This window comes from Scyliorhinus canicula, chromosome 7 (genome assembly GCF_902713615.1).
Source record: "Scyliorhinus canicula chromosome 7, sScyCan1.1, whole genome shotgun sequence".
In the NCBI taxonomy this organism is placed as follows: Eukaryota; Metazoa; Chordata; class Chondrichthyes; order Carcharhiniformes; family Scyliorhinidae; genus Scyliorhinus; species Scyliorhinus canicula.
In genome coordinates this window covers 91,464,780-91,478,815 of record NC_052152.1, presented here as the reverse complement: position 1 = coordinate 91,478,815, position 14,036 = coordinate 91,464,780, and the positions used below count along the sequence as shown (strand labels likewise).

General features: G+C 53.0%; 1 protein-coding gene across 8 annotated transcripts in view; it reads right to left on the bottom strand.

The window, feature by feature from the left end:
- The window catches only part of frmpd4 (FERM and PDZ domain containing 4), a 1,288,989-nt gene that overhangs the window by 548,903 nt on the left and 726,050 nt on the right, over window positions 1–14,036 (bottom strand). The window contains exon 1 of one of the 8 annotated variants that reach the window (XM_038802441.1): window positions 12,372–13,061. The exons of the other annotated variants lie outside the window; for them this stretch is intronic. The gene's annotated coding sequence lies outside the window, so the exon portion shown is untranslated. Of the gene's footprint in view, window positions 1–12,371; window positions 13,062–14,036 lie in introns of those variants that run through there. 8 annotated transcript variants of the gene reach the window in all.

Here is a 14,036-nt window from a genome sequence, read left to right as displayed (position 1 = left end):
GACAAGTGCTCTGGGAGTCAATTGGTGGTGGCAACGCTGAAGATTTGGAGGCAGTTGTGGCAGCACTTTAAGTTGGCGGTTGGGTCAAAGGAGTTGCTGATTCGGGGGAAGCATAGGTTTGAGCCGGGGAGGTTGGATGTGAGGTTTTGGAGTTTGGAGGAGAGGGGGATTAAGGTAATAAAAAACCTGTTCCTGGGGTCCTATTGCGAGGTTGGATTAGTTGGGGGAGACGTACAGATTGGCACAGGGGGAAGGGTTTAGGTATCTGCAGCTTCGAGACTGTAAGGAAGGAGTTTCCAAGCTTTCCAATAGCACCAGCCCCCTCATTGTTGGAGTAGGTACTGCTGGCTGGGGGATTGGAGAGGGGTGTGGTGTCGGCGATTTACTGGAAGATTCTGGAGGAGGATAGGGTATCCGTGGAAGGGATTAAGGCCAACTGGGAAGAAGAGGTGGGGAAGGTAATGGAAGAGGGTCTGTGGTCTGAGGTGCTGCGAAGGGTGAATGCCTCAACCTCACGCGCGAAGTTGGGGTTGATACAATTGCAGGTCGTGTATAAGGTCCATCCCACGAAAGCGAGGATGAGCTGGCTCTTTGAGGGGGTGGAGGATGTCTGTGAGCGGTGCGGCAGGGGACCCACAAACCATGTACATATGTATTCGGCCTGCCTGAAGCTGGGGAAGGATTGGAGGGAGGGCTTTAGCATCATCTTGAGGGTGCTGCATGTGTTCTTGGAACCAGGTCCCCTTGAGGCCATTTTCAGGGGTTGGACCGGCCCGAGCTGCACGTGGGTGCGGGGCAGATATTTTGGCCTTCATCTCGCTGATTGCCCAAGGTGGATCCTGTTAGGGTGGAGGTCACCTTCTCCACCCTGTGCCTCGGCATGGCAGGGGGACCTACTGGAATTCTTCACCCTGGAGAGGGTGAAATTTGAGCTAATGGGGACGAAGGAAGGGTTCTACAATTCATGGGGATTGTTTACTATGCACTTTCGGGAACTTGTTGCCATTGAACACTAGGGGAGCAGGAAGTGGGGGTTTCGTTTGTTTTTCTCTGTTTTGTTGTTAATTTATTTTTGAGAACGTATGAGTTGATGTATCAGACCATATATTGATTGGCACCCCTTCCACAAACATTCACTCCCTCTATCACCAAAGTGCAGTAGCAGCAACATGTATCGTCTACAAAATGCACTGGAGCAACCCATCAAGCCTTCTTTGACAGTACCTTCCAAACCCATGACTTCCACCACCTAGAAGGACAGCAGATACATGGGATCAGCACCACCTACAAGTCCCCCTCCAAGCCCGGCACCATCCTGACTTGGAAATATATCACCATTCGTTCTGTGCCTGGGTCAAAATCCTGGTACTCCCTCCTGCACAGCACTGGGGGTGTATCCACACCACATGGACTGCAGCTGTGCAAGAATACAGCTCACCACTACCTTCTCAAAGGCAAATAGAGATGGGCAACAAGAGCTGGCCTAGTCAGCAAAGCCCACATCCTAAATGGAAAATATTTAAACTTCTTCCAAGAGTTAAAGCCATGCTCAAAATAAATGCTGAGCATTTCAAGAAGTTTTTTTTTCCAAATAACTCCGATACTTTCCCATTTCTGCACTAAAGGGCAATGACTGGGCAGTGTGTGCAGGAGATAAGCTGCTCTTATTTTGCGCTTGGTAGGGCAGCACTCAGTGAGATTAATGGGTGTATTAGGCAGAGAGACACTGCTTTTCTACTTATTTACAGCGCCACCCACTACATTCTGTCAAATCCCAGTTAAAGGGACTTGCCTGGAATATCGCTGCGGACAACAGTTGCGACTTGACAGTGTGTAAAAATCTCCACACAGCGTCCATTCCTCACTCCAGCCCGTGTTACAACATTTCAACAAACACATGCAGCAATTGTGCTGCAACCGAGGTGCTGGGCAAATCGGCAGGAGGTTGCAAATATCCGGAGAGATTTAGGGAATTTCACCGATTAAAGTCAAACTTTCCTCCAGCCACGCCCCCCCCCCCCCCCCCCCCCCTCCTCCCCAAATCGATACAGAATTTATGTGACATTTGTCTGTCCGGCAGCATTTTAACCCAGTGAATAGTCTGGGAGAGAGGATATACTCCCGGTATGGATCAGACCCAGCCTCCCTCCACGGGTCACACTCTCTCTCTCTCTCCCTCTCTCCCCGGGTCACACACTCTCTCCCTCTCTCCCCGGGACACCCTCTCTCCCCGGGGCACCCTCTCTCTCGCTCTCTCCCCGGGACACCCTCTCTCTCCCTCTCTCCCAGGGCGACACCCTCTCTCTCCCTCTCCCCGGGGCACCCTCTCTCTCGCTCTCTCCCCGGGACACCCTCTCTCTCCCTCTCTCCCCGGGACACCCTCTCTCTCCCTCTCCCCGGGGCACCCTCTCTCTCGCTCTCTCCCCGGGACACCCTCTCTCTCCCTCTCTCCCCGGGACACCCTCTCTCTCCCTCTCCCCGGGTCACACTCTCTCCTTCTCCTCACGGGTCACACTCTCTCCCCCTCTCTCCGGGTCACACTCTCCCTCTCACCCCGGGTCACACTCTCCCTCTCTCCCCGGGTCACACTCCCCCCCTCTCTCCGGGTCACACTCTCCCTCTCTCCGGGTCACACTCTCCCTCTCACCCAGGGTCACACTCTCTGCTCTCCCCGGGTCACACTCTCCCTCTCTCCGTCACACTCTCTCTCTCTCCGTCACACTCTCCCTCTCACCCGGGTCACACTCTCCCTCTCCGGGTACACTCTCCCTCTCAGCCGGGTCACACCTCCCTCTCCCCGGGTCACACTCTCCCCTCTCTCCGGGTCACACTCTCCCTCTCACCCCGGGTCACACTCTCCCTCTCTCCCCGGGTCACACTCTCCCCCTCTCTCTGGGTCACACTCTCCCTCTCTCCGGGTCACACTCTCCCTCTCACCCCGGGTCACACTCTCTGTCTCTCTCCCCGGGTCACACTCTCCCTCTCTCCCCGGGTCACACTCTCCCTCTCTCCGGGTCACACTCTCCCTCTCACCCCGGGTCACACTCTCCCTCTCTCCCGGGTCACACTCTCCCCCTCTCTCCCACACTCTCCCCCTCTCTCCCACACTCTCTCCCTCTCTCCCCGGGACACACTCTCTCTCCCTCTCTCCGGGTCACACTCTCCCCCTCTCTCCGGGTCACACTCTCCCTCTCTCCCGGGTCACACTCTCTGTCTCTCTCCCCAGGTCACACTCTCCCCCTCTCTCCGGCTCACGCTCTCCCTCTCTCCCCGGGTCACACTCTCTCTCTCCCTCTCTCCCCGCGTCACACCTTCTCTCCTTCTCTACCTCAGTCACAAACTCTCTCTCTCCGTCTCTTCCCGGTTCGCACACTCTCTCTCTCCCCGGGTCACACTCTCTCCCCGGTGTGGTGAATTATATACCTCGTAATTCACACTGTATTGCCTTACATGTGTCCTTGTGGGCTCTGTATACGAGCCGTTACGCGGCTCTGCCCATAGGGGGAGATGAGGAGTTTGTACTGGGCTCCACCCTTGGCTCCGCCCATGGCCCCTCCCACTAACCGGAAGTAGAAAGCACTGCAGCCATAAGCCTGCTCTCAGTTCCTCTGGTCGCTGGCTGGTTTAGTTGTAAGATTATTAAAACCACAGTTTACATCCAATCAGTGTCTTGTGAATTGATGGTCTCATCAATTTAATAGTCTTAGAAAAGTTGAAGAAAACTACTATGGAATCAGCCCTCAAACTTGACCGACTAGAACTCAACGCGCAGGCTGCAGAGGCGAAATAAATCTTTCTAAACTGGCTCAGATGTTTCAAGGCCTACCTAGCTGAATCAAGCACTTCAGAAACTATGGAGGAGCAGAAACTCAGCCTACTGCACGCAAGGGTGAGCCATCGTATCTCTACGCAACTTAACTGTACTACCTTGTATACGGAGGCCCTGGCCATGCTCGACCAAATGTATGTGCGGCCCATCAACGAGGTCTACGCGTGCCACATTTTCATGACCCGCCACCAGCACCCCGCGGAGTCGCTGGAAGACTTTCTGCGCGATTTAAAAGCCCTAGCTTGGGACTGCAATTTTCAGGCTGTAACAGCTGCCCAAAATATGGAACTCGCTGTCCGTGATGTATACGTGGCAGGGCTCAGGTCCAACTATGTGCGCCAACGGTTGCTTGAGAAAGGGGCCAAGAACTTGGAGGACACTGTAGAGTTAGCTACAACCATGGAGGTCTCGTTCCACAGCTTCACCTCGTTCCCCGTGGACCAAGCGACCCCATCATGGGCCCCCAGCCAGCGACTGCCCCAGGCCTGCGCCGCGTGACCATCCACCCACTATGCAACACCAGCGTGCCATTTTTGTGGGCAGCCCCAACACCCACGGCAGCACTGCCCGGCCCGCAACGCGACCTGGAGCAGCTGCGGTCGCAAAGGACACTATGCCCGGGTATGCCGAGCGAAGAAAACTCCAAACTCTCCCGCAGCCCAGAGCACTCGCTTCCCAAACTCACAGGCTCGCAAGCCCCGTAATGCTGCAGTATGTATGCCGACTCCGCCCCCACCCGACATGTGCGACTCACGGGGGCCGCCATCTTGGCAACCCTCCTCCATGCGGCCGGCCACGTGCGACTCATGGGGGCCACCATCCTGGACACCATTTTCCTAGCCGCCCGCCACCTGCGATCCACGGTGCTGGCCATCTTGGGCTCCATCCTCTCCAGCCTCTGAACCTCATCTCGAAGACTACAACCTCAGCGGACAGTCATCACGGGGCCACTCCAGCACAGCTGATCGAGCCGCCGAATATCCGCAACTCAGCGCGGTCACGTTGGACCAGTCGCGTCCGAAACACCACCGGAACTCTATGATGACCGGTAAAATCAACGGGTACAGGACACTGTGCCTCTTCGACTCCGGGAGCACCGTGAGCTTCGTACACCCTGAACTGGTAAGACACTGTTCGCTCCCTATCTTCCCTGCACGGCAAACTATCTCCCTCGCCTCGGGCTCACACTCTGTTCACATCCAAGGGCGCACCGTCGCGACCCTAATGATTCAGGGCGCCAGCTACTCGAATTTTCAGCTGTACGTACTCCCCAAACTCTGCGCCCCACTCTTACTGGGACTCAACTTCCAGTGTAATCTCAAAAGCCTCACACTCAGCTTCGGCGGATCCCTACCTCCACTCACTATCTGCAGTCTAGCGACGCTAAAAATCGACCCCCCTCCACTCTTTGCTAACATCACTCCGGACTGCAGACACTTAACCTTAACCGGCGGTATAGCCTGCAGGACAGGGTGTTTGTCAGAACCGAGGTCCAGAGGCTCCTACGTGAGGGGGTCATAGAGGCCAGTAACAGCCCCTGGAGAGCTCAGGTGGTGGTCATCAAGACTGGGGAAAAATTCCGAATGGTAGTGGACTATAGCCAAACCATTAACCGGTTCACGCTCCTCGATGCGTAACCCCTCCCCAGGATGGACCGCATCTTCTCCACGGTGGATCTGAAGTCTGCATACCACCAGCTCCCAATCCGCCCGGAGGACCGCCACTACACGGTGTTCGAGGCAGATGGCCGCCTCTTCCATTTCCTCCGGGTTCCCTTTGGCGTCACGAATGGGGTCTCGGTGTTCCAACGAGCAATGGACCGAATGGTGGACCAGTACGGGCTGCGGGCCACGTTTCTGTACTTGGATAACGTCACCATCTGCGGCCATGATCAGCAGGACCACGACGCCAACCTCCACCGATTTCTCCAAACTGCCCAGACACTTAACCTCACGTATAACACGGAGAAATGCGTTTTCCGCACGGCCAGGCTAGCCATCCGCGGCTATGTCGTGGAAAACGGAGTCCTGGGCCCCAACCCGGACCGTATACGCCCCCTCTTACAACTCCCTCTCCCTCATTGTCCCAAGGCCCTCAAGAGGTGCCTGGGATTCTTCTCGTATTATGCCCAGTGGGTCCCTCAGTATGCGGACAAAGCCCGCTCACTATTTAAGGCCACACTCTTTCCTCTGTCAGCTGAGGCCCGCCAGGCCTTCAACTGCATCAAGGAGGACATCGCCAAAGCGGCCATGCGGGCGGTGGATGACTGCGTCCCCTTCCAGGTGGAAAGCGACGCCTCAGCGGTCGCTCTCGCAGCCACTCTGAATCAGGCAGGGAGACCAGTCGCTTTTTTCTCCCGAACCCTCTCCGCTTCGGAACTTTGACACTCCTCGGTCGAAAAGGAAGCACAGGCCATCGTGAAAGCCATACGACACTGGAGGCACTACCTCGCAGGTAGGAGGTTCACCCTCATCACCGACCAAAGATTGGTTGCCTCCATGTTTGACAACTCACAAAGGGGCAAAATTTAAAATGATAAAATCCTGCGGTGGAGGATTGAACTCTCCACCTACAATTATGATATTATGTATCGACCGGGGAAGCTCAACGAGCCCCCAGATGCACTGTCCCGTGGCACGTGCGCCAGCGCGCAGGACGACCGCCTGAAAGCTATCCACAATGACCTCTGCCACCCGGGGGTCACCCGGCTCGCCCACTACGTCAAAGCCCAAAATCTGCCTTTCTCCACCGAGGAGGTAAAAGCCATCACCAGGGATTGCCCGATCTGCACGGAGTGCAAACCGCACTTCTATAGACCAGACAAGGCCCACCTGGTAAAGGCATCCCGGCCCTTTGAATGCCTGACAATCGATTTCAAAGGGCCACTCCCCTCGACCAATCGAAATGTGTACTTTCTGAACTTCATCGATGAGTTCTCCCGCTTCCCGTTTGCCATCCCGTGCCCCGATATGACCTCCCACACAGTCATCAGAGCCCTGCACAGTATCTTCACTCTGTTCGGTTTCCCCAGCTATGGACACAGCGACAGGGGTTCGTCCTTCATGAGCGACGAGCTGCGTCAGTACCTGTTCGACAAGGGCATTGCCTCGAGCAGGACTACCAGCTGCAACCCCAGGGGGAACGGGCAGGTGGAGAGGGAGAACGCAACGGTCTGGAAAACCGTCCTACTGACCCTCCGGTCCAGGAATCTCCCGACCTCCCATTGGCAGGAGGTCCTCCCCGACGCGCTCCAGTCTATTAGGTCCCTCCTATGCACCGCCACCAACCAGACCCCCCACGAACGGCTATTTGTTTTTTCTAGGGGCACTACCTCGGGGGTTTCGCTCCCAGTTTGGTTGAAGACACCGGGCCCCGTTCTCCTCCGGAAGCACATCCGGGCACACAAAACTGATCCACTCGTAGAAAGAATGCTCCTACTCCACTCGAACCCCCAATAAGCTTTCATCGAATACTCTGACGGCCGTCAGGACACTGTTTCCCTTCGGGACCTGGCGCCTGTAGGATCCAACTCCACCACCACTACCGCCGAGGTACCCCCCACGCTACACCCCACCCAACCCTCCGCGCCCTGCACCCCCGCCCCTATAGGTTCACTGCCCATGCTCCGCGCCCCCGCGCCTATAGGTTTCCTGCACTCCCCGTCGCCCGTCGCACCAGTTGGGTACGAAGCTCGGACCGAATAACCCCTGGAGTCCACCATCGTACCCTCGCCGACCACCCCCACCCAGCCACCCGAAGAGGCTGCAACCCCGGTGCTCTGCCGATCCCAAAGGACGACTCGGCCACCGGACCGGCTCAATTTGTAGACCCATCATACCCGCCGGACTTGATTTTTTTTTTGCAGGGGGTGAATGTGGTGAATTATATACTTCGTAATTCACACTGTATTGCCTTACATGTATTGTGTCCTTGTGGGCTCTGTATACAAGCCGTTGCACGGCTCTGCCCATAAAGGGAGATGAGGAGTTTGTACTGGGCTCCACCCTTGGCTCCTCCCACTAACCGGAAGTATAAAGCACTGCAGCCGTAAGCCTGCTCTCAGTTCCTCTGGTCGCAGGCTGGCTTAGTTGTAAGACTATTAACTTCCAATCACGTCTCTTGTGAATTAATGGTTCCGGGTCACACACTCTCTCCCTCCTCCCCGGGTCACACTCTCTCTTTCTCCTTCTCCCCGGGTCACACTCTCTCTCTCTCCTTCTCCCCGGGTTACACTCTCTCTCTCCTCCCCGGGTCACACTCTCTCTCTCTCCTTCTCCCCGGGTCACACTCTCTCTCTTTCCTTCTCCCCGGGTCACACTCTCTCTCTCCTCCCCGGGTCACACTCTCTCTCTCTCTTTCTCCCCGGGTCACAATCTCTCTCTCTCTCCTCCCCACGGGTCACAGTCTCTCCCCCTCTCTCCCCTGATGGTTCCGGGTCACACACGCTCTCCTTTCTCCCCAGGTCACACACTCTCTCCCTCTCTCCCCGGGTCACACACTATCACCCTCTCTTCCCAGGTCGTACATGCTCTCTCTCTCCCTCTCACACCGGGTCACACATTCTCTCCAAATTCACCCCAGGTCACACACTCTCTCCCTCTCACCCTGTGTCACACACTCTCTCCTTCTCTCCCCAGGTCACACACTCTCTCTCCCTGGGTCGCACACTCTCTCCCTCTCTCCCCGGGTCACACACTCTCTCTACCTCTCTCCCCGGTTCATAGCTCTCTCCCTCTCAGCCCTGGTCACATTCTCCCCCTCTCTCTCTCTCTCTCCCTGTGTCACGGACTCTCTCCCTCTCTCCCCAGGTTACACACTCTCTCTCTCTCTCTCTCCCGGGTCACACTCTCTCTCTCTCTCTCTACCCGGGTCACACACTCTCTCTCTCCATCTCTCCCCAGGTCACACACTCTCTCTCTCCCCGGGTTACACACTCTCTCTCTCCCCGGGTTACACACTCTCTCTCTACCTGGGTCACACACTCTCTCCCTTTCTCCCTGGGTCATAACTCTCTCCATCTCTCCCTGGGTCACACACATTCTCACAATAGAACATTACAGTGCAGCAGTACAGGCCCTTCGGCCCTTGATGTTGCGCTGATCTGTGAAACCAATCTAAAGCCCATCTACACTATTCCCTTATTGTCCATATGTTTATCCAATGACCATTTAAATGCCCTTAATGTTGGCGAGTCCACTACTGTTGCAGGCAGGGCATTCCATGCCCCTACTACTCTCTGAGTAAAGAATCTACCTCTGACATCTGTTCTATATCTATCTCCCCTCATTTTAAACCTATGTCCCCTCGTGCTAGCCATCACCATCGAAGGAAAAAGGCTCTCACTGTCCACGCTATCTAATCCTCTGATCATCTTGTATGCCTCTATTAAGTCACCTCTTAACCTTCTCTCTAACGAAAACAGCCTCAAGTCCCTCAGCCTTTTCTCAAAAGATCTTCCCTCCATACCAGGCAACATCATGGTAAAACTCCTCTGCACCCTTTCCAATGCTTCCACATCCTTTGTATAATGCGGCGACCAGAACTGCACGCAATACTCCAAATGCAGCCTCATCAGAGTTTTGTACAGCTGCAACATGACCTCATGACTCTGAAACTCATTCCCTCTACCAATAAAAGCTAACACACCGTACGCCTTCTTAACAACCCTGACAACCTGGGTGGCAACTTTCAGGGATCCATCTACATGGACACCGAGATCTCTCTGCTCATCCACACTACCAAGAATCTTACCATTAGCCCAGTACTCTGTATTCCTGTTACTCCTTCCAAAATGAATCACCTCACAATTTTCTGCATTAAACTCCATTTGCCACTTCTCAGCCCAGCTTTGCAGCTTATCTACGTCCCTCTGTAACCTGCAACATGCTTACGCACTGTCCACAACTCCACCGATTTTAGTGTCCTCCGCAAATTAACTCACCCATCCTTCTACACCCTCCTCCCGGTCATTTATAAAAATAACAAACAGCAGTGGCCCCAAAACAGATACTTGTGGTACACCACTAGTAACTGAACTCCAGGCTGAACATTTCCCATCAACCACCACCCTCTGCCTTCTTACAGCTAGCCAATTTCTGATCTAAACCGCTAAATCATCCTCAATCCCATGCCTCCGTATTTTCTGCAATAGCCTACCGTGGGGAACCTTATCAAACACTTTACTGAAATCCATATACACCACATCAACTGCTTTACCCTCATCCACCATCTCAAAGAACACAATAAGGTTTGTAAGGCATGGCCTACCCTTCACAAAACCGTGTTGACTATCAAACTATTCCTTTCTAGATGATTATAAATCCTATCTCTTATAATCGTTTCCAAGACTTTGCCCACAACAGAAGTAAGGCTCACTGGTCTATAGTTACCGGGGTTGTCTCTCCTTCTCTCCCAGGCCACATACTCTCTCTCTCCCTCTCTTCCCGGGTCGCACACTCTCTCTCTCCCTCTCTCCCCGGGACACACTCTCTCTCCCTCCCTCTCTCCCCGGGTCACACTATATTTCTCTCCCTCTCTCCATGGGTCACATTCTCTCTCTCTCCCTCTCTCCCTGGGCACACACTCTCTCTCTCTCCTCCCCACCGGTCACACTCACTTCCCCCCACTCTCCCCGGATCACACACTCTCTCCTTCTCTCCCCAGGTCACACACCCTCTCTCCGTCTCTTCCAGGGTCACACACTATCTCCTTCTCTCCCCAGGTCACACACTCTCTCTCTCTCCTCCCCACCGGTCACACTCGCTTCCCCCCACTCTCCCCGGATCACACACTCTCTCCTTCTCTCCCCAGGTCACACACCCTCTCTCCGTCTCTTCCAGGGTCATACACTATCTCCTTCTCTCCCCAGGTCACACACTATCTCTCTCCCTCTCTCCTCGGGTCACTCACTCTCTTCCCCCCTCTCTCCCTGGGTCACACACTCGCCCCTTCTCTCCCCGAATCATACTCTTTCTCTCTCTCTCCCTGGGTCACACACTCTCTCTCCCCGGGTCACTCTCTCTCTCTCTCTCTCCCTGGGTCACTCTCTCTCTCTCTCCCTCTCTCCCCGGGTCACTCTCTCTCTCTCCCTCTCTCCCCGGGTCACACTCTCGCTCTCCCCCTCTTTCCGCGGGTCTCAAACTCTCTTTCCCTCTCTCCCCGGGTCAAACACTCTCTCTCACCATCTCTCCCCAGGTCACACACTCTCTCTCCCCGGGTCACACACTCTCTCTCCCCGTGTTACACGCTCTCTCTCCCCGTGTTACCTACTCTCTCTCTCCATCTCTCCCCAGGTCACACACTCTCTCTCCCCGTGTTACACACTCTCTCTCTCTCCCACTCTCCCAGGGTCACACACTCTTCCTCCCTCCCCGGGTCACACACTCTCTCTCCCCGTGTTACACGCTCTCTCTCCCCATGTTACCTACTCTCTCTCTCCATCTCTCCCCAGGTCACACACTCTCTCTCCCCGTGTTACACACTCTCTCTCTCCCACTCTCCCAGGGTCACACACTCTTCCTCTCTCCCCGGGTCACACATTCTTTCCCCAGGTCACACACTCTCTCTCTCCCTCTCTCCCCGGGTCACACTCTCTCTCTCCCTGGGTCACACACTCTCTTCCTCTCTCCCCGGGTCACACATTCTTTCCCCAGGTCACACACTCTCTCTCTCCCCGGGTCACACACACTCTCTCTCCCTCTCTCCCCGGGTCACTCTCTTCCTCTCTCCCCGGGTCACACATTCTCTCCCCGGGTCACACACTCACTCTCTCCGAGCACTATTTACAGTGATAGATCTCGGTTGTTTGAGCACTTGGTAATGTGTGTTCAGGCGGTGCACTCAGTAAACCGCCCTGAAGTCTGCAAACTTCCACAAAATAGGCTTTATCCATTCTCTGAGCGCATTAGGTTATTTTGCCTTTTAATTTTTAAAAACATTTAAAATGTTTAATGTTGCAGTTTTACTCTCTGTTTCTCAGCAGAGCGGGGATGTGTTAGGTGGTTAATTAGATCAGTCACTGCCTGTTCCTCAGGCGTCTGTGCGGAACCTGAGCAATGCTGTTGCCCCATTAACTCTCCCAGTCGCTTCCAGTAAGTGGCAGAGATCGGAAGGAATTGTTTATGTTCCGATCATTAACAATTGTGAGTAATGAAACAACTGGGGAAAATACAGGCAACAGCCCTCCTGCACAATCCACCCACTGTCCAATATTGACCTTGTCCCATTCAAACCAGCCCCACACCTCCCGCAGACTAAAAGTCTGCAAATCCTCCACCGACACAGATTCTAAAACACACACATCAGGAATCACTTCAACTTCAGCAGCAATTAAGATCCGTCATGAATCCATGTTTCGAAATTGTAAATTTGGGTATTTGAGTACATCAAGAATAGTAAAATAAAACTGGTTACACTTTCAGGAAGTGTGGTGACCGCTTTGCAAATAAACCCCAGAGAATACTTCACAATCCATTCCATTTTTACGTTGTGTGGAAAGGTGTTGTCCACTCTCCACCCAATGGGACAGAGTGAAATATCTTACCTTGGCGCGTCGGAGCCGAGCCCGCTTTTCTTTCTCAAAATAATTGGAATGTCAGTTAGTTTCTTGGCATTTGCAGCGCCAGTTTTTTTTTGTGAGGACCGTGCTGATGCAGTGCTCAGACAAGTTGGGTGTCAGTTCTGAAAGTGATCCCGCCTTTTCTCCACACGGGCCTCAGAGCTGCTTGACAGCACTTTGCTCCCTTGTGTCCACAAACCAGCACAGGAGGCGAGTCTGGGTGGAGACGGGAGGACACAGCCACCGGCTTGTCATCCAGCGGCGATTCTGTCAAGCCGCCGTTACAAAAATGCCGGGGGATTGCCCACCCCACCCCGCTCACTCCATTGTATCTCCACCGTGTGCCCGCTCATCCTCAGGGTGAACCACGAGCTGCCCCCATTCCTGCACTCGAGATGCTGCTGCACAGCTCAGCGGATCAAGAGCAGCCTGGGGGGACCAACCCTCCGAAAACGAAGACTTCTTTTGCTGATCTTGATGGCTGATCAGTCATTCCGCCGTAAGCAATTCATCCCTGAAAGTTCAGGGTGGTTGAGGAGGGGGGGGGGGGGTGGTTAAAAATCCCCGAACCCGCTTTCCCTTCTGGTGAACAAAAACAAACGCCGCTCGCTTTCCCGCTCCCTTCAACACCTCCTTTCGCGCGATGGACTGAATGAGATCGGCTTATAAAAAGAACGAGAGCAAATTTGCTGCCCAACCTCTCTTGAGGATAGGATGCATTAATCTGAAACATGAGGAGAATTGCTAACAAGAAAACCTAACCCAAATCCTCACTGAGCTGTAATTCAAATCCTCAGGGTTGTTTTCTCTAAACTCGTGGAAATTGAATTGCATTGATTTCTGCAATTTATAAAACTTATTATGGCCCATTAATCTTTTGCTTATTGTAAAACAAAAATATCTTACTTTGAGTGCTGTGTAAAGTCAAACATCTAAATAACATTTTATATCCATTCTCCAGCACTTTGTTTTTCAAAATATGCTCAAAATATTGTGCATTGATTAATTATTTTCTGCACCAAGCCCGTTATTATACTAATTCTATAACTGAATATCCCAATTGAAATTATCCTATAAAGAGGAAAATAACTATTTGCTCATTCATTGATCTCTTGCAGCAGCCAAATGGATAATATGAGATGATTAATTACCCTCAATGTACATTTATTATTTAGCGGAGTAAATGTATCATCAGTTCCAGCAGCTTTAAAAATGAATCTATCTATCTTATTGGTTAGGCGACTTCAATTAAGTGCGTAAACTTATTGTGGATAATCTCTGTGAGTGGATTGTATTTGAAGGGTACATTTTGTCCCTATCCATTAATTTCATTGCTATATCTTGATAAACCATGCCACCTTCATTTTTTACTTTGCAGTTTTTAGCCAGAACGTCCAAGACTTTATTCCCAGCTTTGCAGATGGCTGTTAGAAATTGTTTACTCGAAGTTGCATCTATATCATTGCTTTATATGGTCAGGACAGTGTAATGCTTCATTACTCACTAACTACTGGAGTCAAATCAGTGCTACATTTAAATTAGTCCTCCCTACGTTAGTGTACAGCAGCATTTTTTTTCGAAATCAAGCATGAATGACGACATGTTTTCCATGTACTTCCGTTAAAAGTGCAACCCAGAGCATTGTGTAAA